Genomic DNA, 12,264 nt, shown 5'->3' with positions numbered 1-12,264 from the left:
AGAAGGAAATGATCATGATGAAGAAAAGTCAAAAATTCAAGAAATCAATATTCATTATTGACAAGATAGCCAAGAAATCAATAAATGAAATGGCTCAGTGAATGCATTGCAAATATTTGTCATGTGTGACCCTGCCTTAAGAACTGTACTAAGAACTTTTGGTTTGAAGCTTAACTTAGAGTAGGTATGTATAGTGTTTGCAGTTCGACATTTTGCACTTTCAAAAGACCTCAGTAATATCTGCTTGAGATTGAGCTGGCCTAAATCTGTGTTAAGAGTTGGTATATTACTTATTTAATGTAGGAAAAAACTGCGCATTTTGGTAGAGATCTAATACAATTAAGATGGTTTGAAGCTAAACTAAGAATATGGATAGTAGTTAATTGAAGTAAGGCTATTTCAGATAGACAATAGCTAAAATTGTACTAATATTTTCTATAGTATTTAAAGCAAAAATCTTTGGTCTCTTTAACTGATCTGAGTATTTAATATGTGATAGATTTCCCATAAATTCAGGTAGTTGAAAGCTAAACTAATAGTGTGTGTAGTAGTTGTTGTTAGTCTTTTTGGACTTTTAAAAGCCCTTAGAAATTCTTGATTGAGATGCCAGCAAAAACTTGGTAATGACTCGCAATTACTGAAACACTTACCATCTGCATTACTTAGAAGTAGTTTGGTAATTACTCACATTTAATTAGATTTAAGCACTTTTTTTTACCAAATTCATTATTAAATCTTTATAAATTTCTTTAAAAACCTATGAATGAACATTTTTGTTAATTCAAATTGGTTTAAACTACTTTTTTTTCTCTCTTACAAAATAAATGATAAGTAATTTTTCAAATAAAATTTCTAATAGGTTGTTATTTAAGTAACTATTTGTAAGCCAACATGGTAAATACTTGCCACCAATGACGCCACAGTGTTCAAAAAATGAGTTGAAATGCCAATGTCTAAGTAGGGAAGACTCATTACTTGCCAATGTAAGTTTGTGCTGGGATGTTATTCTAAACAGGTGGTTTGAAGCTCCACTTTTTGTATGAAATTAGCATGTGAATCGATTGATCTCTTTAAGACATGAGCTGAATTATGAACTGATCTGATCCGATCCCAAATATAGACTGTTACACAGTTATTTTAAAATGTTGCTATATCTAATACAATAGTCAATTGTCCAATTCACAATCGATGTCGTAGCGTTGTATGTCATAAATATTTTTCAAATAGATTTTTCAAAGCAAAAATAAAATATTAATACAACAAATTATACTTCAAAATCTTTTTTTTTAAACAAAATCAAAATTTTTTTTTGAATGTTTTAAAATTTTTTTTTCCAAATTATTTTTAATTTTTTTTAAAAAAAAAAGTTTTTTCAAAATTTTTTTTTTAAATTTCTTTAATTAATTATTTTGGAAAAAGAATTTATGACAAAAAAATTTTTGATGAAAAAAAAATTCGGGTTAAAAAATATTTTTTTCCGATTTTGACCCATTGTATGTCCTCCAACTTACTATAATCTTATATACGTCGTTGCAAAGGTCTTTGAAATATCTATCATTAGATATCCATATTGTCTATATTAATGACTTAGTAATCCAGATAGAGGTCAAAAATCGAGGTTGTCCTAGTTTTTTCCTTATATCTCAGCCATTTGTGGACCGATTTTCCTCGATTTTAAATAGCGACCGAGCCGGAAGAATTTCGGAGATATTGATGTATGAATCGTGTATGTAAGTTATTTGGGGGCTTCGGAAAGTTGATTTCAACACACAGACGGACAGACGGACATGGCTATATCGATTTCGCTATCTATAACGATCCAGAATATATATTCTTTATGGGGTCGCAAATGAAAAATGTGGAAATTACAAACGGAATGACAAACTTATATATACCCTTGCCACTCTTGGTGAAGGGTATAAAAATTACTACATGCAACCATACAAAGCTACGACACTGATTGTGAATTGGACAAATATTTCTATTTTATGCTTTTATACTTTCATAACAGTTATACTGTTGCAATTACTTTTATAACTGTTATACATTTGCAACTTATATCATTTTATAACCTTATAAATGTTATAATTTTATAACTGTTATACATTATTAATGTTTAATTCTTTATTTTCAATATTTGTATAACTGTTACTGTTGAATACGTTTATAACTGTTATAAATTTATACTTTTATAACAATTATTTTATAATCCTATATTTGCTATATTTGTATAACTGTTATAATTTAATAATTGACATACCTTTATAACAGTTAGAAGTTGCGTTTACAACTGTTTTAAATTTATACTTTTATAACAATTTTATAGTTGATAAACTGTTATAAATGATTTAAAACTGTTATACATAATTGCAAACTGTTATAAATAGTTTTATAACAATTTTAGATATTTTTAAAATATTTAAACGCAATTTAAAGTCATGTATGTTTGATCTGACTTTGTTAATTAATAATTATAAACTGTTATACATTATTTAAAAACTGTTATTTTATCTAAATTGTCACATTTTTATAACAGTTATAGAATTACATTAAACCTGACGTTATTCAGTAGAAAGTGGTATAAAAAGTATACAAACTGTTATACATGATTAACTGTTATATCAGTCAGTTTATCATTAAAACTTATAAATATTTCCTTTTGGTCTCACTGGGATAATTTACGTTGAATTTCAGGAATTTAAAGAAACTTGAATTTTTTTATTTCAGATTTAAACTATCCTATAGATTTTCATTTATAAAATTGAAATTTTCACTTCTTAATTCTTACTTCTGCCAAACTCTATATTGAACTGACCTTACCCACTAAAAACTGTTATAAACTTAGCTATCAAACTGTTCATACATTGCGCCACACTAGCATACTTTTTTTATAACTGTTATACCCATTTTAAATTTAAAATTTATCGTTTTATTTTGTCATTTTCTTCTTGTTTTTTTTTTTCTTTTTCTTTTAGCAATTCATAACAATTTCGTTTATATTCACTTTATGTATCAGTTTCCTTCTTTTGATGGCTCTAAACTTTCATAAAGGAAATTGATATTGTGTTATAAAACTTTTTGGTTCAAAGTTTGCCAAAAAAAAAATTAAAATGAAGAAAAAAACTTTAAACGGAATTGTATTTTTGTGAAAAAAAAAACTTTTGCATTATTGTTATTGAGGATTGCAATGCAAAGAAACTTAATTATTTCAGTATGACGATAAAAATAACAGCAAGAAAAACTTACCTTTTGCTGTAGCACTTAGGAAGCAGACATTATAATGCTGGGATTTTTGGTAATCAAGCCAAATAAAAAAAATACTAAAAAGAAATTGAGAAAGAAAAATATAATTAGTTAAAAACAAAATAAAAGAAAAAAGTTTAAAAAAAAAACATTTAATTTTCTTAAAAGCTGACCTTGACTTAAGCCACGTTTTTTTGTATTGTTTTTGTAAACAAACTTATAATTATTAAAAATGCTTGTTGGTTATTTTGTTGGCTTTTAACTTTAAAACAAACTTTGTATTTAAAAAAATGTTAACAATTTTTTTTGTTGATTTTGGCCAACAAGTTAATGACGCACAGTCATTGACTTTGTATCAAGTTCAATCGTCGTTTGGTTGTTTTGTTAGCTATTACGTTAAAACGTCGTTTTGTTGCTGGCGGTTTGATTGTCAATGAATGAATGAATAAATTTTTGAAAATTTTGAAGACTTCGTTGAGAAGAGAGTTATTTTATTTTCATGATTAATCAAATGGTTTATAGCTCTATGTTTATGTTTTTTTGTTTATAAACAATACTAGTAGATTTTGTAAATAATTATAAATAAATTTTTTCGGTGATAACCTGTTTATTTAATTTTATCGATTTTTAATCATTAAAAAAAAATCTTTGAAATTTTTTTCATTTGTTAAGTCATGTGTGTTGTTTTTATGGGGAAGAAAGTAATTAAATTGTATGGGGAAGAGGAAATTGAATAAATAAAATAAATTTTATACAAATGGGTTCAGTAGCAGGTTCATAATTGAAACTGTTTGATACAGTTACACATCAGGTTCTGTTGAAAACATTTAAATATAAATCAAAACTCTAATAACAGTAAAAGTAATGGGAAACTTTCAAAATACTAAAATTAAATTAAATAATCTTCCAAATCATTACAATAGCCCGAAGCCTAAGAGATCGTATGTGAAGCCCGGCCCACGAGCCGAATCAACACCAAAGCCAAATATCCATGGCGCTAAGGTAATGCTGTATATTTGGTGGGACCAAAAGGGCCCAATCTATTATGAGCTGCTGAAATCTGGCCAGGCCATCACAGCGAACCTGCAACGAACTCAATTGATTCTTTTGTAGCGAGCCACAAGTTGCAATACCTGTTAAAAAGTATTTAGAATGAAGTGGTTGGGAAGTTTTGCCACACCAGACAACTGATATTTGTTTCGATCGATGCAGAACGATCTATCTGGGATACGCTTCACTCTGCAACAGAGTATCCGACATTGGCTTGATAAGTTCTCAAAACGCAAAGAATAATAGGCCACAAGTTGCAATACCTGTTAAAAAGTATTTAGAATGAAATGGTTGGAAAGTTATGCCTCACCAGACTATGTCCCGTCCGACTGATATTTGTTTCGATCAATGCAGAACGTTCTCTCTGAGATACGATTCACTCTGCAACAGAGTATCGTTCGTTCTTGGCCTCAAAAGATGTGCAGTTCTTTTGACTCAGAATCCATATGTTGCCAAAAAGATGGGAAAAGGCCATAGCTAACAATGGCCAGCTTCAAATCAATTCCAGTCTTAATATCTGATCACTTTTAGTATCAAAATTAAAAGAATCTCGGACCATAACAAACCGAACAGAAGAAGAAACCAGACTTGGGATAAAAAAGGAGATAACATAAAATCAATCCAAAAGATTTCATACTAAAATTTGTCTCATCAAACTGACATGCGAACTTCAAGCATTCAATTCAATTCCTCCAGCCTTAATATCTAATGAAATTTATTATCAAAACTAAAAAATCTCTGACCAAACTAAACAGCTCAGATGAAGACATCAGCTGTAGTATATATCCAATTATAATCTAAAGCAGTTTAGAATTCATTTAACATAAGAACAATATCACAATAATTCCTTATAAATGTTTAACCCTGAGACCAGAGTATAATTTACTGAAGTTTTTAGCTGAGCTGAATTCGCGCGAAAAACGGAGTCTCTTCAAACTTTATGTTAAGATATCTCGATAACCTGATGTGATGGAGAAATTTTGAGGATTCAGATTCGAATTCAGCGCCACCATTACAAGAGTATGCTTTGGTATGTGGGTTTCTACTTTTTTCAAACTGATCAATGACGAAAACAATGTCAATTCGTGCAGTAAATTGCTTCATAAGTAATTAGTTTCTGAACTCTGATTCCAGTGAAAATACAATAGAGAAGCTTACCGTAGCTTGATAAAATCACGGTTATTTTCTATGTCTTTCTTTACTGATTATGGAGTTTTAAATCTTGTTGCTTGATGTTTGATCGATAAAACTAATTCCTATTTTACTTTAATGAGGCTTTAATGAGTACAGTAATAGTTTTATTCATATAAAAAACAACTAGAACGTTATGTTCAAACCAAATATATTGCAAAATTTTGAACGAACCTCGAACATATATGCGATGCAACAACAAAATTTATGATTTTCTTGCAAGTTTTTCCAACAAGTGAGTTAGGTTTCTAACTCAAACCTTCATTACATGTTAAATACTTTGTTTTTAGTCAGAACAAAATACGAAAAGTCCAGATTGATTCGAGTTCTAAACAACTTCATACGAAAACCAGTTGAATACGAGTTCTAAATCAAAAGCAGCTATCAAAAGCTACTCCATCCCACCAGTTAGACATCGTACAGGTTTTTATACCCTTCACCTTCGTGAGAATTGTATATATAAGTTTGTCATTATGTTTGTAATTTCCACAATATAATTTTCCGACCCTATAAATTCTGGATCCTTATAGATAGCGGAGTCTATTAAGCCATGTCCGTATGTCTGTCTGTTGAAATCCATTTTCTGAAGATCCCAGATATTTTCGAGATCCAAATCTTCAATAATTCTGCCAGACATGCTTTCGAGAAGTTTCCTATTTAAAATCAGCAAAATCGGTCCACAAATGGCTGAGATATGAGGATAAACCAGGACAACCTCGATTTTTACCTATTTTTGACCTATATCTGGATTACTAAGACATTCATATATAGACAATATGGATATCTAATGATAGATATTTCAAAGAACTTTGCAACAACGTATATAAGAACATAGTTAGTTGGACCTACAATGGGTCAAAATCGGAAAAAAATATTTTTTTAATATTAAAAAAATTAAAAAACCAAAAAAAAATTTAAAAAAAATTTTTTTTCCAAAAAAAATGAAAAAACAACTTTGGAAAAAAAATTTTGTTTACCTAAAAATATTTAAAATTTTTATTTTGAAGTATAATTTGGTGAAGGGTATATAAGATTCGGCACAGCCGAATATAGCTGTCTTACTTGTTTTATTGAAATTTGTTCTAATTGAGTTGAGAAATTGGAGTTTGGTTCATATAAGTTTGATATCTATTGGAATCACGGAATCGCGGATATTCTGGCAGTCCGACAAAAAATAGACAAACACTGCGGCGTTTGGCCACTCGCTTGGGAAAAGACTGGGACAACACGAGATCTTTCCAAGCCCTTCTGCTGACAATATCGCTGCCGTTGCCCAAGATATCGAAGAGTAGCCGGGAACATCGACCAGAAAACGTGCCACGAAATTGGGCACTATCCGGCGGCCCCTACTCAGAATTTTGATGAAACATTTGAAGATATTTCCTTACAAATTCAATGAATTAAGATACACAGATGATATTCTGAAGGAAGTATTTTCGATTTAACAGTTTCAGTCTTCTTTTTATGGGGTTTTTTGAAGTCGCAGGTTTACGTCACAAGCCTCAGACTCCTGAAGCCCTTAAGGAGAATATTCGGCAGCAATGCGAGAACCTGTCGCCCGATGTTCTGGCAAGAGTGATGAAAAATCCCATAAAACGAGCCCCTATGGTCATCAACACTGGCGGCGACCACTTGGCCGATATGATTTTTTTCAACTCAAATTTCAAAAGTAGAACCAAAGTTTTTCATTAAAAAAAATTACAGAAAAAGAACATTGGATGATTAATTTTGCCCCACCTTGTATATCAATTGCTTAACAGTTTATAAGATTTCCCCAGGAGATTTTCTAAACTTTGAGTTCATGAAGTTTGATATACTGTGTAATTAAAATGAGGTTTAGAATATTATTTTGTTTGTGTTATCTCCTGTTTGATCACACTAGTTTAAATCCATAAAAGTTGTAACATGATCATATTAGATTGCCTTATTAGACTTTCTTAATATTCAATTTTATAAAGTTTGATCTCCTGTTTGATAATACTAGTTTAAGTTGCAAGCTATTGCAGTTTAAAAACAGGTTATAAAACCAAAGAATCGATGTAGACTTTAAGTTTTCTTCAAACTTAATTTAAATATTATTTAAATTATCTCCTGTTTCATCCATATAATTTACTTTAAATTAAATATGTTTTATCTTCTGTTTGATCAAACTTCTGGAAATCCATATGAATTCCCTTGCTGTTAAAAGTTGTAATATACATTATTTCCTTAGGAGACATTTTTTAATTCGATTTTAAGAAGTTTGATCTCCTGTTTGATCAAATTAGTTTAAGTTGTAAGCTGTTGCAGTTCAAAATGAATATGCTATGTCTGTAATCGTCTCTTTGATCAAACTTCTGTAAATCCATATGAAATTCTTTGATGTTAAAAGATGTAATAACCAGATTTCATTATGAGCCATTCATAAAATTCAATTTAATGAAGTTTGATCTCCCGTTTGATCGTAATAGTTTAAGTTGTAAGCTGTTGCAGTTTAAAAGAAATATGCTATGTTTATAATCGTCTCTTTGATCAAACTTCTGTAAATCCATATGAATTTCTGTTTTTAAAAGTTGAAAAATACAAGATTTCCTTAGGGGACATTCTAAAATTTAGTTTCATTTAGTTTGATCTCCTGTTTGATCAAACTAGTTTAAGTTGTAAGCTGTTGGAGTTCAAAAGGAATATGCTACGTTTATAATCGTTTCTTTGATCAAACTTCTGTAAATCCATATGAAATTCATTGCTGTTAAAAGTTGTAATAAACAAGATTTCCTTTGATTTCATGTTGTTTGATCTCCTGTTTGATCTAACTAGTTTAAGTTGTAAGAAGTTCTGTAAATCCATATGAATATCTTTGCTGTTAAAAGTTGTAGTATACAAGATTGCCTTAGAAGACATTTTAAAACTCGAATTTATGAAGTTTAATCCCCTGTTTGATCATACTAGTTTAAGTTGTAAGCTGTTGCTTTTTAAAAGGAATATGTTACGTTTATAGTCGTCTCTTTGATAAAACTTCTGTAAATCCATTTGAATATTCTTGCTGGTAAAAGTTGAAATATACAAGATTTCCCTAGGGGACATTCTAAAATTTAGTTTCATTTAGTTTGATCTCCTGTTTGATCAAACTAGTTTAAGTTGTAGGCTGTTGGAGTATAAAAGGAATATGCTACGTTTATAATCGTCCCTTTGATCAAACTTCTGTAAATCCATATGAATTTATTTGCTATTAAAAGTTGTAATATAAAAGACTTTCTTTGGAGACATTCTAAAATTTGATTTCATATAATTTGATGTCCTATTTGATCAAACTGGTTTAACTTGTAAGCTGTTGCAGTTCAAAATTAATATGCTGCATTTATAATCGTCGCTTTGATCAAACTTCTGTAAATCCATATGAATATCTTACTGTTAAAAGTTGAAATATACAATATTTCCATAGGAGACATTCTAAAATTTAATTCCATGTAGTTTGGTCTCCTTTTTGATCAAACTAGTTTAAGTGTTAAGAAGTTCTGTAAATCCATATGAATATTTTTGCTGTTAAAAGTTGTAGTATACAAGATGCCTTAGGAGACATTTTAAAATTAGAATTTATGAAGTTTGATCTCCTGTTTGATCATACTAAGAATTTCTTTACTGTTAAAAGTTGTAATATAAAAGACTTTCTTAGGAGACATTCTAAAATTTGATTTCATGTAGTTTGATCAAACAGGAGATCAAACTAGTTTAAGTTGTAAGCTGTTGCTACGTTTATAATCAATCGTCTCTTTGATCAAATTTCCGTAAATCCATATGAATTTTTTTAGGTTAAAAGTTATAATATAAAAAATTTTCTTAGGAGACATACTAAAATTTAATTTCATGTAGTTTGATCTCCTGTTTGATCAAACTAGTTTAAGTTGTAAGCTGTTGAAGGGATATGCTATTTAAAATGGAATAGGTAGTTTGTTTTGCACATAATTTGAAGTGATTCGATAGCTCACTTCAAATTCGCTTCAAACTTTTTACATTTCTTTTTGCTTTGCTTAACTTTTTTTCATTATTTTCAGTTTAAAAACTAAAACAACTACAATTGCTTGTTATTATTATTATTATTAAAATGTATTAGAATTTCCTTTTGAACTCATAAAACTACTTTCAAAAACTAATTGCAGTTAAATATGTGTTTTGTTTGTGGCGGTATGGCTGAACAAGTTTATTTGGAATTCAAACTTTGCCCACTTAAAACGTGTTGCGTGTGTGCTTGGCTTTGGGTTGGAAGAGGCTGTTTGATGTTGTTAAAAGCAACTAACTACAAATGGCAACAATAATTTAGTATTAATAACAATCCTAATGATTTAGTTGCTGTGGAGATGCTGTTTGTTAAATGAAATATGAATAAAAAGAAAGATGAAGGAAAGAAGTAGAGCCAGATTAATGTAAAGTAGAGGAGGGTGAAAGATAGAAAAAAAGCAAGAAATATAAACTGAGGTCATTAACATTTAATATATTTAAAGATTAATAACATATAGAAATGGCAGAGTTGTTAAGCGACGGATAACACAGTCAGTATGAATACTACAAACATAGTTCAATTTCATGCAAAGCTTACAGTTGGCTCTTTAATAAAGTGTTGATATCAAGACCTAATAAATTTGTATGTTTATCTTCATATTTTTAAAGATATTAATGGCTAATATTTAAACATTTGTTGACTAAAATCTAAAATTTCTATTTCCCTGCTTTAAGACAACCTACTGTCTCTGTGTTATAGAATAGTTCATTACAAATGTTACATTAACATGTTGATTTACACATTTATTGTCTGCTAAGAGTATTACGTTCAATGCATATAATCATTTCTAAGATTTTAAATGACCCGGAAATTATTAATATTATTTTAATTGAGTATTATATTTTGATATTATACCCCTTTTATTCGAAACATCATCTGTCTATGTTTTAATTTGTATCTCTGTATGATGAAATCATTTCAAGTTGAAATTGTGCACAAAACAAAAGAAATATTTGTGGAGAAATTTATTAAAGCTTTCGTCCATTACTTATATAGTTTGAAATGAAATTAAACCGCAAATAACCAAATATGATGATACAATTTATGGTGGTGGATGGATGGACCACAATATAGAAATGACATAATGAAAGCAAATGAATGGCTGGATATTAATACAAATAAACGAAGATGGTAATTGCAAAGTCATAAGAATTTCCAAAAACATTGAAAATTAACTAAGAAATTCTTACATTACAAATTGTGAAAATAATGATAAAATATAAAGCCATAAAAAAAGAGGAACACTAACTTCACTCAGATACATAGCAGCTAACTTTAATGTCGATAAGTGAAATAATTTAAAATGTCAACAAAGTACCATTAGGAGAAAAGTACCAATTTCCCTTTTACTCCTTGAACACCCCTCAAGTTTGAAATTTAAAAATATTTCATTTTGCAAAAGTTGTATATGCTACAGACATGTCTCAATCGATTAAAATCTGTGCTAATGTGCCCAATAATAAATATGTTTTAAAAAAAGTACCAAACTGTTTACCCACTCGAGTTCCAAATAACAACCTGTTAGTTAATTTTTGTATGAATCCAGGAACCAATGTTTAAAAAATTATCAAAATCGGCTTAATAATTTGCAATAAAATGTATTTTCCCGATTTTTCCCCTTTTTGGTACCTTTTTTATCCCCATTGCGGTGGTAAAATATTATTAAAATAATTTTCTGTATCGTGGTGGGAGCTCATAGTAAAATATTCGAATGTCTATGTCAAATTATAGAAAAACATATTTTATGAAAAAGTACCAAAAATAAACACAATTTTTATCCCTTAAGGGTTCGAATTTCCAAAAAGTACCAAACTTATATTTTTTATTTTTTGATAAGTAAAGAATACGATTTAAATTTTGTTTCTATGTTTATTGGTTTAAAAGATACATAGGGTGCCAAAAAAGTACCAAAATACAGTTTTTAACCGTTTTCTCCCCTAAAAGGTTCGAATTTCGAAAAAGTACGAAACACCTGTCAGTTTATTTTCTAAATGGAGTAACATGCAATTTCAAGTTTTTTTGTATCTTTATTAGTTTTGAAGATATAAGATTACCGGATTTACCCGTTTTTACCCCCTAAGCGTTCGAATTTCCAAAAATCCCTTCTTATCGGATCGTTTTGGAGAGGGAGGAACTCACAGTTAAAATTTCGTGGTTCTAGCTTCAGCCGTTTCGGCTGTGCGATGATGAATCAGTCAGTCAGTCATTCATTCAGTCAGTCAGTAACGTTACTCTTTGATATATATAGATTTCTCAACTTTGATGGAAATTAAAAAAACTATCAATTTCTATATTTGCCATATTTTCAAAATTCAAGTTCAAGTTCTGTGATTATTCCTTTACCTAATGCAAAAATGTCCAGCTGCCCATCCTTGCCCCATTTTTTGCTAGAGGTAAAATTTTGAAAAAAGTCATGGTTACAAAAATGTGTTGCATGCATTTTTGGGCAATTTATAATATATAACAGTGAAAACCCATTTTAAAATAAATAAATTTAAATCTTTTTTCAATAAAAATTTTTTTTTTAAATCTTTTTTTAAAAAAAAAATTGAAATCTTTTTTCAAAAAAAAAAATTTGAATCTTTTCTTGAATAATTTTAAATCATTAAAAGAACATAAAAAATAAAAAATTTAAAAAAAAATATTTTATTTTACACAATTTTCAACTTTGCTAAAGGGCACAATACCCTTTTCAAATACTCATTTCATAGGCTGATCAATTATCTATCATATGCTTTTTAAAT

General features: G+C 29.1%; 1 protein-coding gene across 1 annotated transcript in view; it reads right to left on the bottom strand.

Moving 5' to 3' along the window:
* The window catches only part of LOC135957842 (uncharacterized), a 174,542-nt gene that overhangs the window by 42,125 nt on the left and 120,153 nt on the right, over window positions 1–12,264 (bottom strand). Inside the window, exon 6 of the mRNA XM_065508649.1 lies at window positions 3,247–3,320. The gene's annotated coding sequence lies outside the window, so the exon portion shown is untranslated. The remainder of the gene's footprint in view (window positions 1–3,246; window positions 3,321–12,264) is intronic.

Source organism: Calliphora vicina, chromosome 4 (genome assembly GCF_958450345.1).
Source record: "Calliphora vicina chromosome 4, idCalVici1.1, whole genome shotgun sequence".
Taxonomy (NCBI): domain Eukaryota; kingdom Metazoa; phylum Arthropoda; class Insecta; order Diptera; family Calliphoridae; genus Calliphora; species Calliphora vicina.
The sequence above is the reverse complement of the archived record's forward strand: the minus strand, read 5'-3'. Positions and strand labels throughout refer to the sequence as shown.